This window comes from Delphinus delphis, chromosome 21 (assembly GCF_949987515.2).
Source record: "Delphinus delphis chromosome 21, mDelDel1.2, whole genome shotgun sequence".
NCBI lineage: Eukaryota > Metazoa > Chordata > Mammalia > Artiodactyla > Delphinidae > Delphinus > Delphinus delphis.
The window spans coordinates 1,105,206-1,127,778 of NC_082703.1; the positions used below are offsets into that span (position 1 = coordinate 1,105,206).

The following is a 22,573-nucleotide window of genomic DNA, read 5'->3' on the forward strand; positions in this document are numbered from 1 at the left end:
CTTTTCCGACCACAATGCTATGAGACTAGATATGAGTCACAGGAAAAAATCTGGAAAAAAAACAAACACATGGAAGCTAAACAATACACTACTAAATAACCAAGAGATCACTGAAGAAATCAAAGAGGAAATCAACAAATACCTAGACACAAATGACAATGAAAACATGACGACCCAACACCTATGAGATGCAGCAAAAGAAGTTCTAAGAGGGAAGTTTACAGCAATAAAATCCTACCTCAAGAAATAAGAAAAATCTCAGATAAACAACCTAACCTTATACCTAAAGCAATTAGAGAAAAAAGAGCAAAAAACCCCCAAAGTTAGCAGAAGGAAAGAAGTCATAAAGATCAGATCAGATATAAATGAAAAAGAAATGAAAGAAACAATAGGAAAGATCAATAAAACTAAAAGCTGGTTCTTTGAGAAGATAAATAAAATTAATAAACCACTAGCTAGACACATCAAGAAAGAAAGGGAGAAGACTCAAATCAACAGAAGTAGAAATTAACAAGGAGAAGTAACAACTGACACTGTAGAAATACAAAGAATCATGAGAGATTACTATGAGCAACTCTGTGCCAATAAAATGGACAACCTGGAAGAAATGGACAAATTCTTAGAAAAGTACAACCTTCTGAGATTGAACCAGGAAGAAATAGAAAATATGAACAGACCAATCACAAGCACTGAAATTGAGACTGTGATTAAAAATCTTCCAACAAACAAAAGCCCAGGAGCAGATGGCTTCACAGGCGAATTCTATCAAACATTGAGAAGAGCTAACACCTATCCTTCTCAAACTCTTCCAAAATATAGCAGAGGGAGGAACACCCCCAAACTCATTCTACGAGGCCACCATCACCCTGATACCAAAACCAGGCAAAGATATCACAACGAGAGAAAACTACAGGCCAATATCACGGATGAACATAGATGTAAAAATCCTCAACAAAATACTAGCAAACAGAACCCAAAAGCCCATTAAAAGGATCATACACCATGATCAAGTGGGGTTTATCCCAGGAATGCAAGGATTCTTCAATATACGCAAATCAATCAATGTCATACACCATATTAACAAACTGAAGGAGAAAAACCATATGATCAACTCAATAGATGCAGAAAAAGCTTTCAACAAAATTCAACACTAATTTATGATAAAAACTCTCCAGAAAGCAGGCATAAGAGGGAACTTACCTCAACATAATAAAGGCCATATATGACAAACCCACAGCCAACATCGTTCTCAATGGTAGAAAACTGAAACCATTTCCTATAAAATCAGGAACAAGATAAGGATGCCCACTCTAGTTTTGGAAGTTTTAGCCACAGCACTCAGAAAAGAAAAAGAAATAAAAGGAATCCAAATCGGAAAAGAAGTAAAGCTGTCACTGTTTGCAGATGGCATGATACTATACATAGAGAATCTGAAAGATGCTACCAGAAAACTACTAGAGCTGATCAATGAATTTGTAAAGTAGCAGGATACAAAATTAATGCACAAAAATCTCTTGCACTCCTATAAACTAATGGTGAAAAATCTGAAAGAGAAATTAAGGAAATGCTCCCATTTACCATTGCAACAAAAAGAAAAAAATACCTAGGAATAAACCTACCTAAGGAGACAAAAGACCTGTATGCAGAAAACTATGAGAGACTGATGAAAGAATTTAAAGATGATACCAACAGATGGAAAGACATACCATGTTCTTGGAATGGAAGAATAACCATTGTGTAAATGACTATACTACCCAAAGCAATCTACAGTTTACATGCAATCCTTATCAAACTACCAATGGCATTCTTCACAGAACTAGAGCAAAAACTTTCACAGTTTGTATGGAAACGCAAAAGACCCCGAATAGCCAGTGCAATTTTGAGAAAGAAAAACAGAACTGGAGGAAGCAGGCTCCCTGACTTCAGACTATACTCCAAAGCTATAGTAATCAAGACAGTATGGTACTGGCACAAAACCAGAAATACAGATCTATGGAACAGGATAGAAAGCCCAGAGATAAACCCATGCACATATGGTCACCTTATCTTTGATAAAGGAGGCAAGAATATACAATGGAGAAAAGACAGCCTCTTCAATAAGTGGTGCTGGGCAAAATGGACAGCTACATGTAAAGGAAGGAAATTAGAACTCTTCCTAAACTCCAAATGGATTAAAGACCTAAATGTAAGGCCAGACACTATAAAACTCTTAGAGGAAAACATAGGAAGAACACTCTGACATAAATCACAGCAAGATCTTTTTGATCCACCTCCTAGAGTAATGGAAACAAAAACAAAAAGAAACAAATGGGACCTAATGAAACTTAAAAGCTTTTGCACAGCGAAGGAAAACATAAACAAGACGAAGAGACAACCCTCAGAATAGGAGAAAATATTTGCAAATGAAGCAACTGACAAAGGATTAATCTCCAAAATATACAAGCAGCTCATGAAGCTCAATATCAAAAAAACAAACAACCCAATCCAAAAATGGGCTGAAGACCTAAATAGACATTTCTCCAAAGAAGATATACAGATTGCCAACAAACACATGAAAGGATGCTCAACATCACTAATCATTAGAGAAATGCAAATCAAAACTATGATGAGGTATCACCTCACACCAGTCAGAATGGCCATCATCAAAAAGAGAGGGTGTGGAGAAAAGGGAACCCCTTCTGGAGAGGGTGTGGAGATAAGGGAACCCTCTTGCACTGTTGGTGGGAATGTAAACTGATACAGCCACTGTGGAGAACAGTATAGAGGTTCCTTAAAAAACTAAAAATAGAACCACCATACGACCCAGCAATCCCACTACTGGGCATATACCCTGAGAAAACCATAATTCAAAAAGAGTCACATACCACAATATTCATTGTAGCACTATTTACCATAGTCAGGACATGGAAGCAACCTAAGTGCCCATTGACAGATGAAAGGATAAAGAAGATGTGGCACATATATACAGTGGAATATTACTCAGCCATAAAGAGAAACGAAATTGAGTTATTTTTAGTGAGGTGGATGGACTTAGAGTCTGTCATACAGAGTCAAGTAAGTCAGAAAGAGAAAAACAAATACCGTATGCGAACACATATATATGGAACCTAAAAAAAAAAAAAAAGTTTCTGATGAACCTAGGGGCAGGACAGGAATAAAGACATAGAGAATGCACTTGAGGACACAGGGAGGGGGAAGGGTAAGCTGGGATGAAGTGAGAGAGTGGCATGGACTTATATACACTACCAAATGTAAAATAGATAGCTAGTGGGAAGCAGCCACATAGCACAGGGATATCAGCTTGGTGCTTTGTGACCACCTAGAGGAGTGGGATAGGGAGGGTGGGAGGGAGATGCAGGAGGGAGGGGATATGGGGATATATGTATACATATAGATGATTCACTTTGTTATACAGCAGAACCTAACAGAACATTGGAAAGTAATCATACTCCAATCAAGACGTTAAAAGAATAAAAAATGAAAAACAAAAAATAACAGTGCAGCAACTCTCCGTGTTTCCCTTTGGAAACAGATTTCTTAATTTAAGCACTTAATTAGATATAATATAAAAGGTACCTACAATCCATGAATTCATTATAGGCTGTTAGAAGTATGAATATTTTATAGATTCCCATGGATGAGTCATCAAAAGAGTATATATTTATATTAATAATAGGGAACATGATGTAGTTTCTAGAGCATGGTTGTTTTCTTTTAGATCAAGCTCTTAAAGATATAAAACACCTCTAAACAGTATGAATATTGCTTAAAGGCTGTATGCCACACTTATCACCTTAAACCTTTCTGCTACACTTGTGGAAATCAGCAGTTTGCTTTGGAAGCTAACCATCAGCATGGGCACAGCTTGGTCATTTAGCCTTCCCCCTGCAGGCCTGAAACACAGGATGACAGCTTCTAGGTCTGTAGTTATATCAATAGACGTGGTCACCTGTTATAAATTATCTGAACTCTGGAGCATAAGGACTTAAAGAAACTTCATTGTATAAAAAAGAATGTTTTTTTTTTTAATTGGGGTGTAGTTGCTTCACAATGTTGTGTTAGTTTCTGCTGTAGAGAAAAGCGAATGAGCTATATGTATACATATATCCAAGGCTCATTTCCCCATCAAAAAAAACCCCAAAACAGACTAGATACATAATACAATGCAGAAAAGGCAGTTTCATTTTTATTTAAGAGGAAAAAAAGGCCAAAAAGTTAAATAATTTTCCCGAGACACCAAAACAAGGGCATAAACAGCTTGCCTTTCTTGTCTTTTCTGTCTTTCCCTCTGCCTATGTCTGAGGAAACAGTAGAACAGAACTCAGAACACCTGAGTGATGCTGCAACAATGCCACCATCCTGCTGCACAACCTTGCAGGCCCCTTCACGTCCCCAGGCCTCAGTCTGTTCACCTGTACAGAAGTAGGAGCTCTAAGGTCCTTGCAGGTTTCAAGTTCTACAGTTGTATAAAATTACATTTTATCTTAAATACTGTAACTAAGATTTTTTGGTCACAGGAAATTATACATACCTTGAGTTGGCATAAGTAATTTCAATAACAAAGCAAGGTTCATTCAGCTTGCTATAAATTTTAAACCCATATACAGTAACCTATTTTAACAAGCCCCTATGTGAAGACTGTAACTTAAAACCTAGCATATAGCAAGGAACCTCCTACACAGGACAAAACAGAATCATAATGATTACCAGTAGAGTATAGTTGATCATTTATATTATAGTCCAGTTAAACCAAATATATATGTGCTAATGTCATCACCATGTGAGTTAAGTCCTTTACTGTAGAAAGACCAAAAAAGTGGCTTCCAAATAGAGCACAACAAATCAATTCCAAGATGTTTAAAAGGATATACACATCTATCTGTCAAGGTGAATTTTCTTCAAATGCACTGGGTTTATTTGGCAATGTTTAGTGTTTGTCTTTAAGTGGATATTTACTTAGAGTGGAATTATTCACCAATTGCAAGACCTTTTACAATAGCATAGCCAACAGCTTTCCCAAGGGTGTAAACATCTTCTTACGAAGTAGAAACTTATAAACAACATTTCATCTCAATCTTTTTCCATCTAACCAAAAAACAATCACGAACGTGTCTTGAATGTGAAACACTATGTTCACAGGACCATTTATGGAACGTAGGACTTTTTGCCTACAAATTATATGAAAATTATGTGAAAGAACTGAAAATAAAAGCAAAAACAAACTCTTTCAGATCCATTCATTTTAACATTTTATTTCCCGAGGCAGAATATTTCCCAGGAATCCTGAGGTTGATTTCCAGTACTTGGAGTGGCACATACCACTGCCAGGCATTGTGCTGCCTATCACTCATCCATCTGCAGAGGAAGCTGAGACAACCTACTTGTAACTAACAGTTCTTTCCACTGTTTAAGATCATCTGGAAAAAGATGCAACTACTTGTAAGTCTCTTTCTCTGATCCATATTCTCCCCAGTAACTTCGAAACATGACCTGGAGAGTTCAGTAAACTATCCTGAGCCCATAGAAACGGCAGTGATGAAAGATGGAGGCGGAACTGTCTGGGGAACCTCTGGCTACTTATGCTCTCTAAGTTTCAGTTTTCAATTCCGTAAAATAGACACATTTTATGTGCCCGTGTATGTATATGTAAGTAAACTACTTACAGGTTCTTCTAAGAGTTACAAGACGGAAATCACTTAAAATGTTAAGGTATATACTCCTATACCTTAAGTGATACTCTTTACAAGAGGCACTCTATTGTTTCATGCACTGCTTGCCAGGGCAATTTTCATGTTCTCCTAAAATGTCTTTCTCTCTTTTCTGAGACTATCTTGATTTTCGTGCTTTTCTGAGGACAAGAACTGTGAGAAATCCTAGCTGGAAAACTCTTTTATTTGCCAGTGGTCAATAGCTGGGTGAAATGTCCTTTAATTCTCTGCTGCTAGCACTGCACCAATCAGAAGGCAATACTACCATAGGGCCTGAGCTCCCTCACTGTTCCTCTGGCTACAGGGTCTTTTCCCCTTGAAGAACGGACCAAGGCAGAGATTTTTCTGGTGCGCATTCTGTGGCTTGTAAGACAGAATGCAGCTCACTGACCAACACGTGAATGACTCTGCAGCTACACAGACCCATCCACTCAGGAAGGGCTTACCTAGAATTAGACTGTATTACTGTCCCCTCCAAGGCACCTGAAGATGCTCAATCAGATTTTCAAGAGGGTGAAATCAAAATTGCTTTCCTTCAATTCTTCATTATCACTAGAATGTTTGAAATCTGAGGGGATCAAATATTTACATTTCAAGGAAAAGTTTGAAACAAACTTCTAATAATACAAACAATTAATGTGTCTTTTTTGTTGGTGTAAATAATCACCCACAGAAGATAGACTCCCACATAGAGAATTCCTTTGGAAGTGGAATTCCTGGTTAAAACAAACAACATGAAAGGACTGCCACAGAAGAACAGGTGATTATAGTACAATGGATGCTATTTCTAAAAGGCCAGTTGCTAATCTTCCGTTTTTTTTCTTTTTTTTTTTTTACAAAAAGTAAAAAAAACATGAGTGTGTTTCTATTAAGAATATATAACACTAAGCCTAAAAATCAGTAAGTAAACCTTGCATTTGAAAACTACATGAATAGAAATGAATGCAATTGAATCTCAAAGCAATCATTTTCACATTTTGGCCTGAAGTATACTGACAATGAATTTCACATTAATCAAAGTGCTTTTAACCCTGAAAATACTGCAATATCACTAGCCTGTTCTTAAAATTGTGGTGATGATTTCAAAAAGCAGCTGATTCATTAAAAAGGAACTTCCTGGCAGATAAGATCTAAAACCAAAGATGCCAAAAAGATGAAAAAGCAAAAAGCAAAGCATAATGTAGCAAAATGTTGCTTCCCAATTGAAAACAAATACATTTATGTCTTCTCTTCAAACACTGACTTTACTGCCACTGAAATAAAGATCATTTGCTTTGTTCCAAACATTTTTTTCTCTTACTAGACTATAAACGGAGAATTTCCCTTTAGAGGGCCGGTTCTGGGAAGATGAACTTCAACAGTGGGAAACCTTAAATACTAAGTGTAAAGGAAAATAAGTGTATCTCAATGCTTCCTGCGCTTTTCGCATTTCCATTTCAGTCCTGCCCTGTTACTGAGAGGCCTCCTACACAGTCCTACTGCTTCCATTACCTCTATTCTACCCCATTTTGCTTTTGTACAATATACCATCCATAGTATCTCTGTCCTGCTTAATATTTAAAAGCTGAAATTTTAAAAAATAACACACATAAAGTTAGGAGGAAAGCTAGAAAAAATATAAGCAGCATATATGACAGACAAGGGTAAAAAAAAAATCCTTAAAATACAAATTTTCAGACATCAATTAGAAAAAAGATAAAAATCCCAACTTATAAGTTAAATAACTTATAGCATATATAATGAAGTACAGTGCAAGCATTAACATTCTATTGAAATATATATTGACATGTGAAGATTTACCATATGACCCAGCAATCCACCTGCTGGGCATATACCCGGAGAAACCCATAATTCAAAAAGACACATGCACCCCAGTGTTCACTGCAGCACATGGAAGCAACCTAAATGTCCATCAACAGAGGAATGGATAAAGAAGGTGTGGTACACATATACAATGGAATATTACTCAGCCATAAAAATGAATGAAATTGTGCCATTTGCAGAGACATGATGGACTTAGAGGCTGTCATACAGAGTGAAATAAGTTAGAAAGAGAAAAACAAATATTGTATAATATCGCTTATATGTGGAATCTAGGAAAATGGTACAGATGAACTTATTTGCAAAGCAGAAATAGAGACACAGATGTAGAGAACAAACGTATGGATACCAAGGGGGAAGGGGTGGGTGAGATGAATTGGGAGATTGGGATTGACATATATAAACTATTGATACCATGTATAAAATAGATAACTAATGAGAACCTGCTGTATACCACAGGGAACTCTACCTGCTGCTCTGTGGTGACCTAAATGGGAAGGAAGTCCAAAAAAGAAGGGATATATGTATATGTATAGCTGATTCACTTTTCTGTACAGCAGAAACTAACACAACGTTGCAAAGCAACTATACTCCAATAAAAATTAATGAAACACACACACACATACACACACACACACACACACACGAAAGGGAAAAGCAGACCACAACCACTGTATCCAGGTTCATTACAGCTGTTGTAAAGCCCTAAAGAAGGCGGCATGTACTGTATCTCTCTGGGGCGGGGTGAGTGCACCCTGCCTGTAGGAGGAGGGAAGCCCTCAGGAACAGGAAAGAGAAGAATGGTTGCTGTAGTACAGCACACGAGTATTTTGTGTGGAGAAATGGAGTATCTGTGACCAAAACTATCACACACTGTATTAGTTTTCACAAAATGCCTACCATGCAACCTACTCCCAAGGTTTCTGAGGAAACCTTCCTACCCCTCCACGGATGTGGCCGTAGCTGTGTAACTTGCGCTGGCGAGCAGAATAAGAGTAGATATGCACATTGCACGGGGAGTGTTCAGTGCATTGTGTGATTGGCTCAGCCTCTCCTCTTCTTCTTTCTAACACAGGAATGGGCTTGTCTGCAGAGGGACAGCTCCTCCAGGCTGGGCCTCCGAAGAGACAACACTGGAACACTCAGCCATATCCATCCCAAAGGGACACGAATACCTAGTTTAAGTCACTGAGATTCTGGGGGTGTTTGTTACATAGCAAAGCTATATAAGGAACACAATATATAATATTATAGTATAATATCATAATGTTTTACATAATAATGTATAATTACATAATATAATGGGATAATATTATATCCCAATATTATATTATACACTCCATAATATATAATAATATAAATACATGATGCAATGCTATTCCATAAAATGTTATTATGGGAGAATATTTTTCTCTTATTTTGCTTGTCATTTCCTAATTTTTCTATCATAACTATGTATAACTTAATCACATGGTAGTTCAAAAAAAGAAACCGTATAGCTCAACAAGCTAGAAGGATTCACTTTAACTTGACTGAATATGTTACAATAGCTAAAGAAATACTCATTGTCAGCTATTTGTCAGCCAAGGACAAAGAGCAAAAAAGCCACATGCAGGAGCATTGGCAGTGCCCATACAAACACACAGTCCAGGCGGGGAGAAGCCTTAGCTAATGGGCTTGGATATATTTTGGCCCAGCTGGCAATCTCCTGGCAGCTCAGGAACTCTGAGGGTGGTGGTCCATTGGCAAACTCATCTCCATGGGAAATGGCTACACTGAGCTGCCTTAGATCAATGACATGAAACATTCATCTAAATAACTCCCTTCGTCCTGATGCCACCCCAGCTAAATAATGTTCTGAGTACTATATGGTTTCTTCATAGTTTCACCGAGTGGGAAAGAATGTGCTGATAAAATAGGCTCAGATAAGAAGTACCTTGAGTTAATAAATTGGCATAGATTTCTTTTTTAGTAAAGAGCGACGAGAGATCATTCAAAAAAAATTCCTCATACTCCTTGTCCTCTCTTTCCCAGGAAACCTACTCTCCTTCCTAACCCACAGCAGCACCACCGGGCACACTGCTCTGCTCATGGGTCAAGTTTAAGACTTCCCCACACAGAGGTACAGAAGCTCCCGGAAACCTTTTCCTGGATTCCCCACAGCAACAAGTGAGTAGCAGATCCTCAAAAAACAGCTGTGCAAGTGACTGCTGACCACAGTAATTTGGCAGCTTCAGGCCAGGGAGGTTTAGGGTTTTTAGGCAGCAGCCCTGCAGCAAACACATTTACTACTATTGCCAGGCAGAGTTATGAGCACTGTTTCATGAATGACCTCATTAAGACAAAATGTACAAGACTGTGAGATAGATAATGATCATCACTCCATAGTTCCAGATGAGACAGAAAGGTTCAGACGACTGCAACATTCCCAAGGTCAGAAGTGGCACAGCTGGAATTCAGAGCCCACAGGTTTATTGGTCTTATGTGTATTGCCTTCTGTTAATTCTAGATCATTATAATAATGTAAGACTCACTAGAAATGTCATAAGATAGAGAAGAATTATTACACACCTTCCCAAAAGAATACAGTGTGAGACTGGAAAATTTGGAACAGGACGTAAGAGCCCCAAAGAGGCATACTTGAATAAACAAAGTCAGTTACCTGCGATGGCCTACAGAGGGCAGGGACTGTGGTTTTTGTCTGGTCGAGCACAACAGGAAAGTTTTGGGCTAGAGCTTAATTTCTAAGGACAGACAGGGCTTTGCCACCAACATCCTCTTCCTCTGCTCCTGGCCCAGGTAACAAACAACCTTGCTGCTGTAATGACAATTATTTAAAAAATATTTATTTACAATCTTGGCAAAGGTGCCCAGCCTCACCCTGGAGGTAGGGGAAGTGGGAAAGAGACCGAGGAATCACGTCTAATTCACAGTTTAATGGGCTCACTTCAATCCTCAGACTTACTCTCTTCCTCCTTTACACTTAAGGCAATGAGAAAATAATTATAATAGCAATTCCTCAAAGTTGCAGTGAAAGGCCTGAAGAAAAGAGTGAGAAAATCTCCAGCGAAACTCAGTATAGGCCTGAGTGTACTCATCGGTATAGAAGTAGGAGCTCTAAGGTCCTTGCAGGTTTCAAGTTCTACAATTTCATAAAATTACATTTTATCTTAAATACTGTAACTATAAAGATATTTTGGTCAGAGGACATGACATATATCTTGAGTTGGCATAAATAATTTCAGTGACAAAACAAGGTACATTCAGCTTGCTATAAATTTTAAACCCATATACAGTAACCTATTTTAACAAGCCCCTCTGTGAAGACCGTGATTTAAAACCTAGCATTCCTAGCAAGGAACCTCCTACACAGGACAAAACAGAATCATAATGATTATCAGTAGAGTATAGCTGATCATTTATATTACAGTCCAGTTAAACCAAATACATGTGTGCTAATGTCATCACCATGTGAGTTAAGTCCTTTACTGTAGGAAGACACAAACAAAGCAGCTTCCAAATAGAGCACAACAAATAAATTCCAAGATGTTTAAAAGGATATACACATCAATCTGTCAAGGTGAATTTTCTCCAAATGCACTGGGTTTATTTGGTAATGTCTAGTGTGTGTCTTTAAGTGGATATTTACTCTTAAAGTGGATTACAGGGGGGCCTACTGCTCTCTCCTCACTTGCCACTGTGCAAGCACTGACCATGGCTTCACGTGTTGGCTCCAGGCCCAGGGTTTTAAAAAACAGTAAGTTAGGTCTCTCCGTAGATAAACTTCTAACTTTCAACCTTAGCAGCACTTCTGGGTAGAGCCATCATTAATGAGTTGTAGATAATCCAGTTGTGTCTCTATGTTTTTCAAGTTTTTACTCCAATCTTCAGTAAGAAATTACATTTTCATCATGACCTGGTATATGTAAGATACACATATGTATCTGAAACAAAAGTTTCAGGAAGTAATACTTACCTGTCCTAAGTGGACTACATTTTTTTTCTATTCCACTTTAATGAAAGAAATGCTAGCCACAAAACACTAGATTAACTTAATGGATCATTAATAATGGATATTAACCTGCCATTTGAAAAGCACTGGTCTAGATTAATCAGATCTAAAAAATGCAATTTTAGGGCATTTATTTTATTAATGTATTCATGTATGTGTTTGTTTATTGTCCACCTACAAATTCGAACACTTTAAGGAAAGACAATAATCTGTTATTCTTTGAATCATCTGAATTCAGATTGTTCAAGAAAGGTAAGCGCTCTACAAATTCTAAATTGCCTAGCTTGTAAACTGACAATAATTTTAAAATGATATGCTAAATATAACAGAATTTTTTTAAAAGGAAATCACTTGGAAGTGTTTCTGGACACAGGTATCAATCCATGCGCTGCCTCAGTGGTTGTAATCAGCCTGGCTGCTGCTCCACAGCCCGTGACAAGTACCACTTACTAATAACCCTGTTCTTCCACTGAACCCCATGCGGTCAGTCTTCAGTGTCTATCTCATTTCTCTAGGTAGGTAGCCCCAAACTAGAGCTGGCACATAAGTTCATTCAATAAGTATGTACTGAGACCCTACTACGTGCAGGCGCTGTTCTAGGTCTGGCTGGGCATGGCTGTAAAAATATAAAGCACCTACCCTCAGGGAACATACATTTTAGTGAGGGAAGCAGCCAGTAAGAGAATGAGCAAGAACATGCATAATGCCGGGATGCCAAAGTGCCCTGAAGAACTGCAGCAGGGGAGACAGGGCGGGGAGGGCAGGGGTAAGTGCTGGCTGGGAGGGGACGCACGGCGCCAACGCTGGTCAGAGCATCAGTGGGGAGAACCGGACCTGCTTAGCTAGTCCAAGACTGTGATTTATCAGACATTAATTAGTTCACAGATTGCTGGAAAGGCCGAAGGAAAAGTTCAGGCTGCGTGTCCAGGAAATACCTCCAGAGCTCTAGTGCAGAAGTGGACTGCCACGGAGCCACCAGCCTCACCACGATCAGGTTGGAGCTGCCACCAGAACACCTGGACTGCAACATAACCTGCACCCCACATCCTGCCTCAGAGATGCATGCAGATGTCTGCCACAGAAGCCACAGAAAAATGAACTGCCAGCAGAAACGGCAGCGTCACCGCAAGTGGACTTGGCCTCCTTGTGGCCCAGGTTCACCTGGCACATTTCACACGGCGTCTCTGATGGTTAAACCTAAATCACAGACTGAAACCGCAGCAGAAGGGGTGAGGGAAGTAGTTTTCACCTTTCTAGGCACTGCAGTGGCACAGATGCAGTGGAGTACGTGGGCAGGCCAACGTATTCCTAAGGAGGAGCAGCCAACGAAGGGAGAATGTCCCAGGCGTGTGCAGCAATAAGGGACCTAGGGCAGAAGGCGCTGCGGGTATTCACTCAGCGGCAAGAAGGCCAGGTGGCTCAGCCTGGGCAGTGAGGGAAAAACTGGCAAGAGATGAGGCAGAGCGGGGGACACTGCTGGAACCAGACCTTGCAAGCCCTGTAGGCCTTGGTAAGGAGTCTAAATTTATTTTCTAAGTGTTGAGGGAAGTTATGGGATGAAGGGTTTTAAGCAGAGGAGTAGCATGATCAGACGAACCTTTGTGACAGACCAATCTAGTTATAGAAACTATTCTTCATCTGATTTGAATCAATGGCTTAAAAATACACAGTTCTAAAACAGCTAATTTGATCTTGTACAGAATGAGAATTTTATAAATCAAAACAAAGGCCCCCAAGGTAACATCTCTCCATTTCTGTGTTTGGCGCAGACAGTGTGTGAGCACAGCCATCTCCACCTTCTGCAGGACAGAGCTGGGGGCACAGCAGCAGCAGGCCAAGCCCCAGGCACCCCTCTCCTGCCAGACTCCAAACAGACGAGACCGATCAAGGATGCACCTTCCTCTAAAAACAAAATTCAGACCTCTGGACTTAACCTGAGGTTCTTCAAATGTGAACAAAATATTGCTAGTCAGAAGAGAAAATGAAAATTAGCCAACAGCACTGAAATCAGACATTTTTAAAGGAGTCCCAAGATCTAGGAAGTTTTGTTTTCTTCTCCAATATATAATTTAAAACCAGAACAACAGGATGAAATAAAAATAAACAAATCACCAAAGGAAACCGTGTTTCTCCCTACTATTTTTCAGAGAGTAAGCATTTCACTCCGTGTTGTCCATCTACAGCAGGCCTACTTTTTGTAAAGGGCCATTTAAAAGAAAAATTTTAAAAATGCTCCAGAATGGGAGGAAGGGGAGCTGGTGGCGAGTGCACAGTGCAATTCTAGCAACTGCCATCAGCCAGGTTGGAGGTCACACATCGTAACCGTGGCCTAAGCACTCTAACTGTGCTTTTCTTTTCACAATAATGTTTTGAGCTTTTGAGCCAAACATATTTTGGTCGAATTTTAAAAGAAAATATGAAGCAAAATTGCAGAAACATACTGCAATTTCAGTGTTAAATATACTTGATATATTATCTTTTTAAGTATTTGTATATTAGTTATTTACATAATTTCTTTTAGGTTTTTCTCCAAAGCTGCCACAATACTGGCTTTAATGAATTCCTACCATTATGACTGAGTTTGAAAGATTAAAAAAAACGTTACTTCCTTTGTTTTCTTTCCATACAGATTGCCTTGGTGACTTTTTTACATGTAAATTAAATCAGAACCAAACCTTCTCTTTCAATTTCAAACTTTCACCTGCTCCAGCTCCCCTACGAGATCCAGTAAATAAAAGGACACCAAACAATATTCCACAGGGCTGGACTAAAGGCCAAAGACAGCTCAGAAGCGTGTGTGGCAGTCAGCTTCCAAGAGGGCACCCAGGAGTCTTGCCTTGGGGACTCACTGCCTTGTACGTCACTTCCCACTTTCGTACCCGGCTTTAATAGACTTTGTTCAAGTGTATCTGGTAGAATGAAGATTTGTTTCATATCTGCTCCAGTGGCCCTGATGCACCTTCCCCTGTGAGCTGGCCTACACCTGCTCACCATTCCCCCCCCCCCCATTTCCTAACAGAGCACCCTCACAAGGTTCCTGTGCAGCTAACAGCCTTTTACCCTCACACTCCTTATTTCATCTGTTCCTCCATTCACACATGTCCATTTCTCTAGAATCAGAGAGCAGCATTTACTTATTTCCCATGTTATCCATTCCATGCTCACATTACTTTTCTCCCCCACAAGAAATTATAAAAGATCTTCAGCTTTAGCACACTCTTTATGTGTGTTTTCTTTTTCGTTTTTGTAGGAAGCAGGCATGAACAGGGATTACAAAGAGGTCAGATCATTTAGCATCACAGACAGATAAAAAGAACTAGAAGAAAATATTCAAAAATTTTAATTTTCTCTGGGATACAGGAAAACTGAAAGCATTTTTAATACTTTAAAGATTTTCTATATCAAATGTTTAATAAATTTTATAATCAGAAAATATATTAACAGAAAGACAGTATGGCTACAGCATGTATTCATGTCTCAGCCTTGTTCTTGGGCACAAGTCCTTCCAGGACCTGAAATGTTATTCAATTGGAGCTAAAATCCCTAAAATCCCTGAGGAGATGAAATATGATGGTAAGAGGAAAACAGGAAATGATGGTAGAAGAAAGTAGCAAGTCAGAAAAATTTTCTAATTTAGAGATATAATGAGCTTGAAAGCAAAGGGGTTTGATGCAAAAAAATCCAAAAACCAAAAAACTAAAATGGGAAAAGCAGGTTAAAAACAAAAAGGCAAGTGAGGAGAGCGGAGTTTAGCACAAATCCTTAGACAATGTGCAAAAACAGATATCACAGAACTTCAGGATCCACCCAACTGCCACAGACATCTGTAAAACTGTCAGGCAGCTGACGTAGAGATCCTGTGAGCATAAAGGATAAAGGAATGTGAGCGGTAACGGAGTTATTCTAGGCCAGGAGAATGAGGCTATAAGAGAATGAAGACAGAGATTGAAATGTAGGTGGCTGTGACTTCCGATTGTCAGGCAGCCTGCTTCACACCACTCTGCCCTGTTCTCCCTGATCAAACAGTTTCTGGAAGGCACCTGGAAGAGGAGTATGAGTGGGCTCCATGGAGACCGCCAAAGTAATAAGTTCAATTTGTAGCATATATAAAGTTCCTCTGAATCAAACTCTATTAGGGTATTTGACAAAAGACAAAGTCCTTATGAAAAATTAAAAAATCTGAAATTGAGGGCTTCCCTGGTGGCACAGTGGTTGAGAGTCCGCCTGCCGATGCAGGGGACACAGGTTCGTGCCCCGGTCCGGGAGGATCCCACATGCCGCGGAGCGGCTGGGCCCGTGAGCCATGGCCGCTGAGCCTGCATGTCCGGAGCCTGTGCTCCACAACGGGAGAGGCCACAACAGTGAGAGGCCCGCATACCGCAAAAAAAAAAAAAAAAAAAAAATCTGAAATCGAGTGTCTGGCCTGAAAAAATGACCAAACCCAGGCCTCTGCATTACCCACTTTTAGAGGACTCCAAAGAAAAGCACTTTCTCAAGTCACATAAGCAACACTGGCAGAAGCAGCAATCTTCAAAGGCATCTCCTCCTTTATTATACGCTACTGGTCATCTTAATTTAAAAAAACATTCATATCTGTGCTAAACCATAACAAAATATATACCACAGAAGCTCATTTGTGCAAGACTTCAAAAGTCATTTAGTCCAAATATTCTTTTAGCTGAACCCCTTGTTCAATATTCAGACTAACTGCCCAGTTACTGCTTGAACACCTTTAGGTCGAGGAAGCACTATTTAGTGAGGTGGTAGATCTCATCTATGGACACCTTCTAGAGAAAGACTGACTTGCTTGTTCCAGGATATTTTATGTCCATTCCTAAAATTGCCTGCATCTACTATTTTATGGTCAAGTGGTTTCATTTTAACCAATCAGCTTTTCAGGAATATAGCACACATGTGTACAGCAAAACTCAGTATTTTATGTTTTGTTTTGCCAAACATTTTTGAGGTAATAGTTAAGAAACCATTCTGTATACCATAAACACAGGATTAAAAAGTACTACTCATACTTCTTGTGTTCATAGTGATACAAGTAGTGTATTTCTCTCACTGAAACACAGAAGAGTGAAGATATGTAAGTTTCCTTATCCTTAATGCCCAGATAGTGTAAAATAAAAACCTACATGCAATTATGACTGTCCATTGTGACACGTCCATTAAGGACTACTGCCATACCCAGTAGAGCAGAATTCGTTCATACAGAGAAAACCTACAGAGATAGTCCCTGCAAGGAGGACCAAAGTTCTGGCTTTGGATACAAAAACATAACCTTGTTTTGTTGGACTGGGCATCAAATACCCAGGCACATTCCCATCACTCCTCCCTACCTAAGCCACCAGGTGTTTCCTGGATCACACATTTGGGCACAACTGCGTTCTATGAGCCTCTTAGGAAGACTCTTTGAATTTCCAGATGTTTAATAAAATATCTGGAAAAAGGAAAACAGTTTTGTTGAGTAAAGGACAAGTGATGCAGGAAGCAAAACTTAAAAAAAAAAAAAAAAGAAAAAAACTGTATCCACATCCTCAAACTACCTGGAATTATATATGTTTACAGCTATTTACAATTGGCAAAAAGTAGCAAGAATTAGCAGCTCTTGATTGGGACAGAAATATAAAATATCATATGCAAACTGACCAAAAAAAGAGATGAATAGTGAAAGACTCTTAAAGAAGTACATATTAAATCTGCCAGGAAGACTGAAGGAGAAATCTGGCCTTTAGTACAGAACCCACCCCCTGCCTGGCCACCTCCATAGTGCTCTGCACATGGCTTACAACCCATCACAGGGGTGCAGACACACTCGTGTAATGACACTCTAAACACACACATGGCTACAACAACCATCTTCCAGAAAAGAAAAGAAGGTTCAAAGGTCACTTTCAAATACAGTGATTTATTAGTAGTAGTGATGTTTTAAAACCTCTAAAGGTTTTGATTTTTCTTACTTTATATCACTCTTCCCCAGGATTTGGGGAAACCAAAATGAGCCTTTATTTTAAAAGAAAGCATGAAGACAGAAATATTCATACTGAGGGGTAAGCCTCATCAGTCAATGTGAACAAAGAGATCAAATCACGAACACTGTACTGGTTTTCTTGGGGAAAGAAGCCTTTGCCCACTGTCCATGTCCCTCTAGAACAAAGTCCTCCTGGCCCTGGAGCCCCAGTGAATTATGTTATTGCCGCCGGCCGGCAGGCGCTCTCTTAGAACATTCACTCTGGCAAAACAAGGTGTATGCAATTTCTGATATGTTTTTCAAGTAATCTTAATGTTTTCCTTTTCAGGATCAATTATTTCGGACTAAAATCTGCCAAAGTTCTATAGAGGCTCCAAAGGGGTTGGGGGAAGCAACAGTGCTATTTGCTATAAGATTCATTTTGAGATATGCCTACAAAGGTCTACCTGGATGAATCAACTGTGCCCCAGGTAACTAGGAGACCAAGGACCACTGTATTTATCCTTTTATATTTCTGCACATTCTGTAGCATAGTTAGGATCATAAAAACCTTAGAAGTTAAAAAACTGACATTTAGTGAGATGGTAATGCAATGTTTCATTTTACACACGAGGAAAGCGAAGATGTGTGTGACCTGCCCAAGGCCGCGGAGCAGTGCACCAGCGTGGCCAACACAGGGCCTGGATTTCTTGACTCCTGCTCCAGGAATCATTCTGCATAGATAGAAGATCACTCTGGACAATGTGTCCTATCTTAACACAGAATGGGGAGGAGCTATTTAATTACTAGGGTAACTGTTTACGAAGTGGTTCCCTTGGACTAAGACCTATCACACTTCACCCGATAAAGTCCAGCCCACAGAAAATTATAGTCAGTATGTATTTAACCTCTTGGCTGCAATTAAAAGACAGCTTTGAAAAAGGCCTACAAGTCAACCGGGGGCTACACACTGTTCCCATTGCAGGGACAACCATTTTAAGTAGGTCACAAATAGTAACGCCATGTAGATTAAAGCGTGATGACTAACAACACCTTCTAAAACGGAAACCACTTTATTGTTATAATTTCTAAACCAGTACATAGAGACTGTGATTTTTGAGGTTTTTTTTTTTTTTTTTTTGCAGGAGAAATTATATTTCAACCTCCCTTTCTCCCAGCTGCAGTACTGAACTTAAATGTCTACTAAATCAGTGGGTGGAAGATCAAAGAACATTTTTAAAATTTTAACTTTACTACCCACAAGGACGTGGGGGTTATATGCCAGGAGGACTGAGATATATGCAGCAGAGGCTCACAGATGCCCTGACTCGACGAGGAGCGGGCTGTTCCCTCTTTCAAAGAAGCACCACTAGCCCTTCCTTTGCCTGGTCTACTTTATAGAGCTGACAATTACAAGTAAAAAGGTAATCCGAATTTTAAAATGCACATATTCTCTTTCCAGCACAGTAAAAACACTAGTCACACCTGATAGCCTGAGATTTCTCTTACCGAGAAGTCCCTTAGAAAGTTTCCCCTCAGTTGGGTAATAAGTGAGATACCCTAAAAATAAACTTAATCTTTAAGAAATGGACAAATATTAAATCTTTCCCTCCATATCCTCCCCCTTCATCCTCCCTATCCTCACAGGGAGTACAGATGTGAATAAATGTATCTAAATATAATCAGTGGAGACAGAGTCAGTCTCATTCAAGGAGGAGGAAGCAGCAGCAGCTGTGCCCGGGTCAGGACAGCACATCGGCCTCCTCACCCTGGGGGGCTCTCCCAGTGTCCCCACCAGTACCACGTCCCCTTGGTGGCGCCGTCAACTCACACCCCACTCTCTCCTACCTCCCCATTCTGCTCTTTTCTAACCTGAGAATGCCCTTCCCTCCTTGCCATAGGTAGCCTTTCCATCTGTCTAAATCTCAGCTAACTGTAAGGCCCAGTCCAAATTCATGCCCCCCATAGAGCTCCCCTGGAGTGCTATATACCCACCAGCCTCTCATTTTCTGAACTCTTAAACATTGCTATGCAAATTCCATAATTTGCACCAATTACAAAATGTCTTGTATCCTTTGCTAGTTGCCGTATGTATGTTAGCAGTTTTGTTTTCCCACTTAAACTGTAAGATTAAGGGCACACACTAGAACTCATACTTTTAAAATGTTTTCCATTGCACTAGCATGCAAGCAGACAAATAGGCACCTGGGAAAAATCCTGCTGCGTTGAATTAACACAGTCAATGCCCTGCCTCTCAGGACTAACCCACAACATCTCTTTCTTTGTGCATGAACTCACGTGCGAGTGGAAGGTGTATGGCTATAAATTACACCTATGCTCCAGCTCCTTTGAAAAGACTAGATATAATCATCAACACTACTGTGGCTGTTATTCATCTTCATCTTCAGTGCCTAACAGGAACACTTAGGCACGACTTGTCACACACATTCCTCAAGTGCCTTTGTGCATATATGGATGTAATTTTTCTTTCTTTTCTGTATTTCATCATCCAGTGCACTTTCTCATTTTACAGCAGGTTGTTAAGAGGATCCTTTAGTTAGCTATTTCAATGTAACGCAAGTTAGTTCCATAGGCATTTCTCTGCTGATGATCTATTAAATGCCCAGCACCAAGCAACATCCTGAAAGAAATACAAGACACACAACAGAGTTCCCTTTTTATTTTGTTAATTCTCAAATGTAAGAAGCAGGCAGACACACACACACACAGAGTTCTCAAGGAAAGGAACAAAGCTCGTTCCTTCGGCATGTCCAACACCACTTCCTCTGGTACTGCACGTAGAGTAATAGCTCACAGTGTGTCAGGGGCATGGCATTGTTTATGAAATAATGAAATTTGTAGGTATAAACATAGCTAAGCACATGAGCCCTTTATAAATAAACAATCATATGAAAGCCAAGTACATAAAAATAAATTAATATATTTTAAGAACACATTTTTTTCTTCTGACTTAATTTCTGGAGGAGAGTTGATTCTCCCACACACTGTCACTGAAAAACCATTTATTGATTTTAAATCTCCTCTCATGTTCCCTGAAGCAGAAATTAATTTGAGAGGCAACTTCTGTATCTATACATACCAGAATACCTCTGGAAGCCTGCTGTTCCTACAGCAGTGATTTGCTATCACAGCCATATTAATACAAGTAAAGGACTGAAAGTTACACGGAAAATTATTCTTTTAAAAGTTAATGATAATAGACATAAAAAGAATGGATATACTAAAAGAAGACAAAAAATGAGCCTAGGGTTTGGGTCATAAACAAGTAGGTGAGGCTGGAAGTACACGTGGAGCAGAGATCCTGGCATCAGGACAACTGGAGGGGCACGTCTATTCTCAAGGACTGTTACAGGGTCTATTACTAGAAGAAAAATGAGGCAACAATATACTGAGAAGCCAAAACAAAGAGCAATAATGTTAAGGCTAGAAATCTCCTTATAATTCCTTCCAGGGTTGGTATAAAATTTAATGTGAGCATGTAATGGACAGTGGAAGAAAGGTAAATACTGCTTAACAAATGACTCTAGAATGAATGAACATATGAATGAATGGAGAGAGGAATAAATGAATGCATGGATAAAATAAGGAGTGAGGGGACAAACGGCTAGTAGTGTGAGCTCCTGGAAGAAGGAGGAGTAAATGGACAAAGACCAACCCTGACCAGTGGACAGGAACACTGATAAGACCTGGAGAGGCAGGTGGGCTCGGGCAAAGTTACCAGCTTGAGGTGGGGGGAACGTATATTAAAAACTCATAAGAGACACAGACAAAGTGAACTGAATTCTCCCATGTAGGAGGTCATCAAGCAAAACCCAATTTCCTAGTTCTTTTCTGCCAAGTAACCTTTCACTAAGCTCTCAGTATAGAAAACATGTTCTATTTATTGGCTCCCAATCATGTTACTTCTTTTGAAACCATGTCTGGCATAAGCCTCTATGACACCCGAATCCTATCCATCCTTTAAGGTCTAACTCAACACAAGCCCCAAGAATTCTTTCTTCTTTAGGAAACTCAGAAAACAGTCAGCTTTGAAAAGAGACACTACAGACAAGGGACAGAAATAGATAAAGGAGGAGATGTAAGTAGGAACAGAGCTTGGAAGAAACTAATATTACAGATTTCCTTGGTTGCGACCTGAAGAAGGATGAAAACCAGGTCTCTCTATCACACGGTGTCCTAAGGGGTAAAATCCTTTATACTTCCTTCAAGGAGGGTGGCTTTTGATTTCTGGAATCACTCGAGGCAATGGGGTTGGCACTCCTTTCTACCACCCTCCTACCTTATGTTCTATTTCCCCTCCTTTTGGTGACTGGGGCATCTAGTGCATATTCATTTAGGATATGTCCAAAAGTAAAAGACAACCAGAGAGAGAAAGCAGAAGTTCCAGCGAGAGGAACTTTATTTCTTTTATGAATTCCTCTAGTATTCAGCCTGTAAGATGGGACAGATAACAGCTCCGAGGTTATTGCTTGAGAACACTGCCACAACTCGAAAGAAAACATCATGCTGAGACTCTGGGATACTCTCAGAGAAACAAGGGTGAGGGGGAAGTAAAATTAGTGACACCAGTGGCAATGACGCAAAGAGAAAGAAAAAAGGAAGAAATGCCAAGCTGTAGCCAGGCAATGCTATGCAAACCATTGCTTCACGTCCCGCCCACTTCCACACCCACTGAAAGTGCTGTTCTTGGGGACAAAAAAAAACAGCTTGAGATGGCAACAGAAGAGTCAGTGCAAAAGCATCCTTATCTCTGAGCCAAGACACTAACCTCGCAGTTCATGACTGTTACTGAGAGACAAGGCTGATAGGGGAAGCTATGATGCAGATCTCTCCTGATTCCAACACCACCTCCCCAAACCCAGAGATGTACTCACATGCTAAATCTGTTTAAAAAGTCATCTGAATTGCTGGCCTCTGCTTCTTTCATGCATTCGTTGGAGACCAGCCTAAATTGACGTCGGTGAGTTAGTGAGATGTTGCCAAGTAATAAGCAGGCAGAAACATTAAGTTACTGAACTTTAATAACATGACAGCTTAGAACTTAAAGACAAAGAA

General features: G+C 39.8%; 1 protein-coding gene across 8 annotated transcripts in view; it reads right to left on the reverse strand.

Annotated features, from left to right (window-relative positions):
• PSD3 (pleckstrin and Sec7 domain containing 3) overlaps nucleotides 1-22,573 on the reverse strand; it is a 570,605-nt gene that overhangs the window by 209,195 nt on the left and 338,837 nt on the right. Inside the window, exon 10 of one of the 8 annotated variants that reach the window (XR_009517869.1) lies at nucleotides 10,192-10,347. The exons of the other annotated variants lie outside the window; for them this stretch is intronic. The gene's annotated coding sequence lies outside the window, so the exon portion shown is untranslated. The remainder of the gene's footprint in view (nucleotides 1-10,191; nucleotides 10,348-22,573) is intronic. 8 annotated transcript variants of the gene reach the window in all.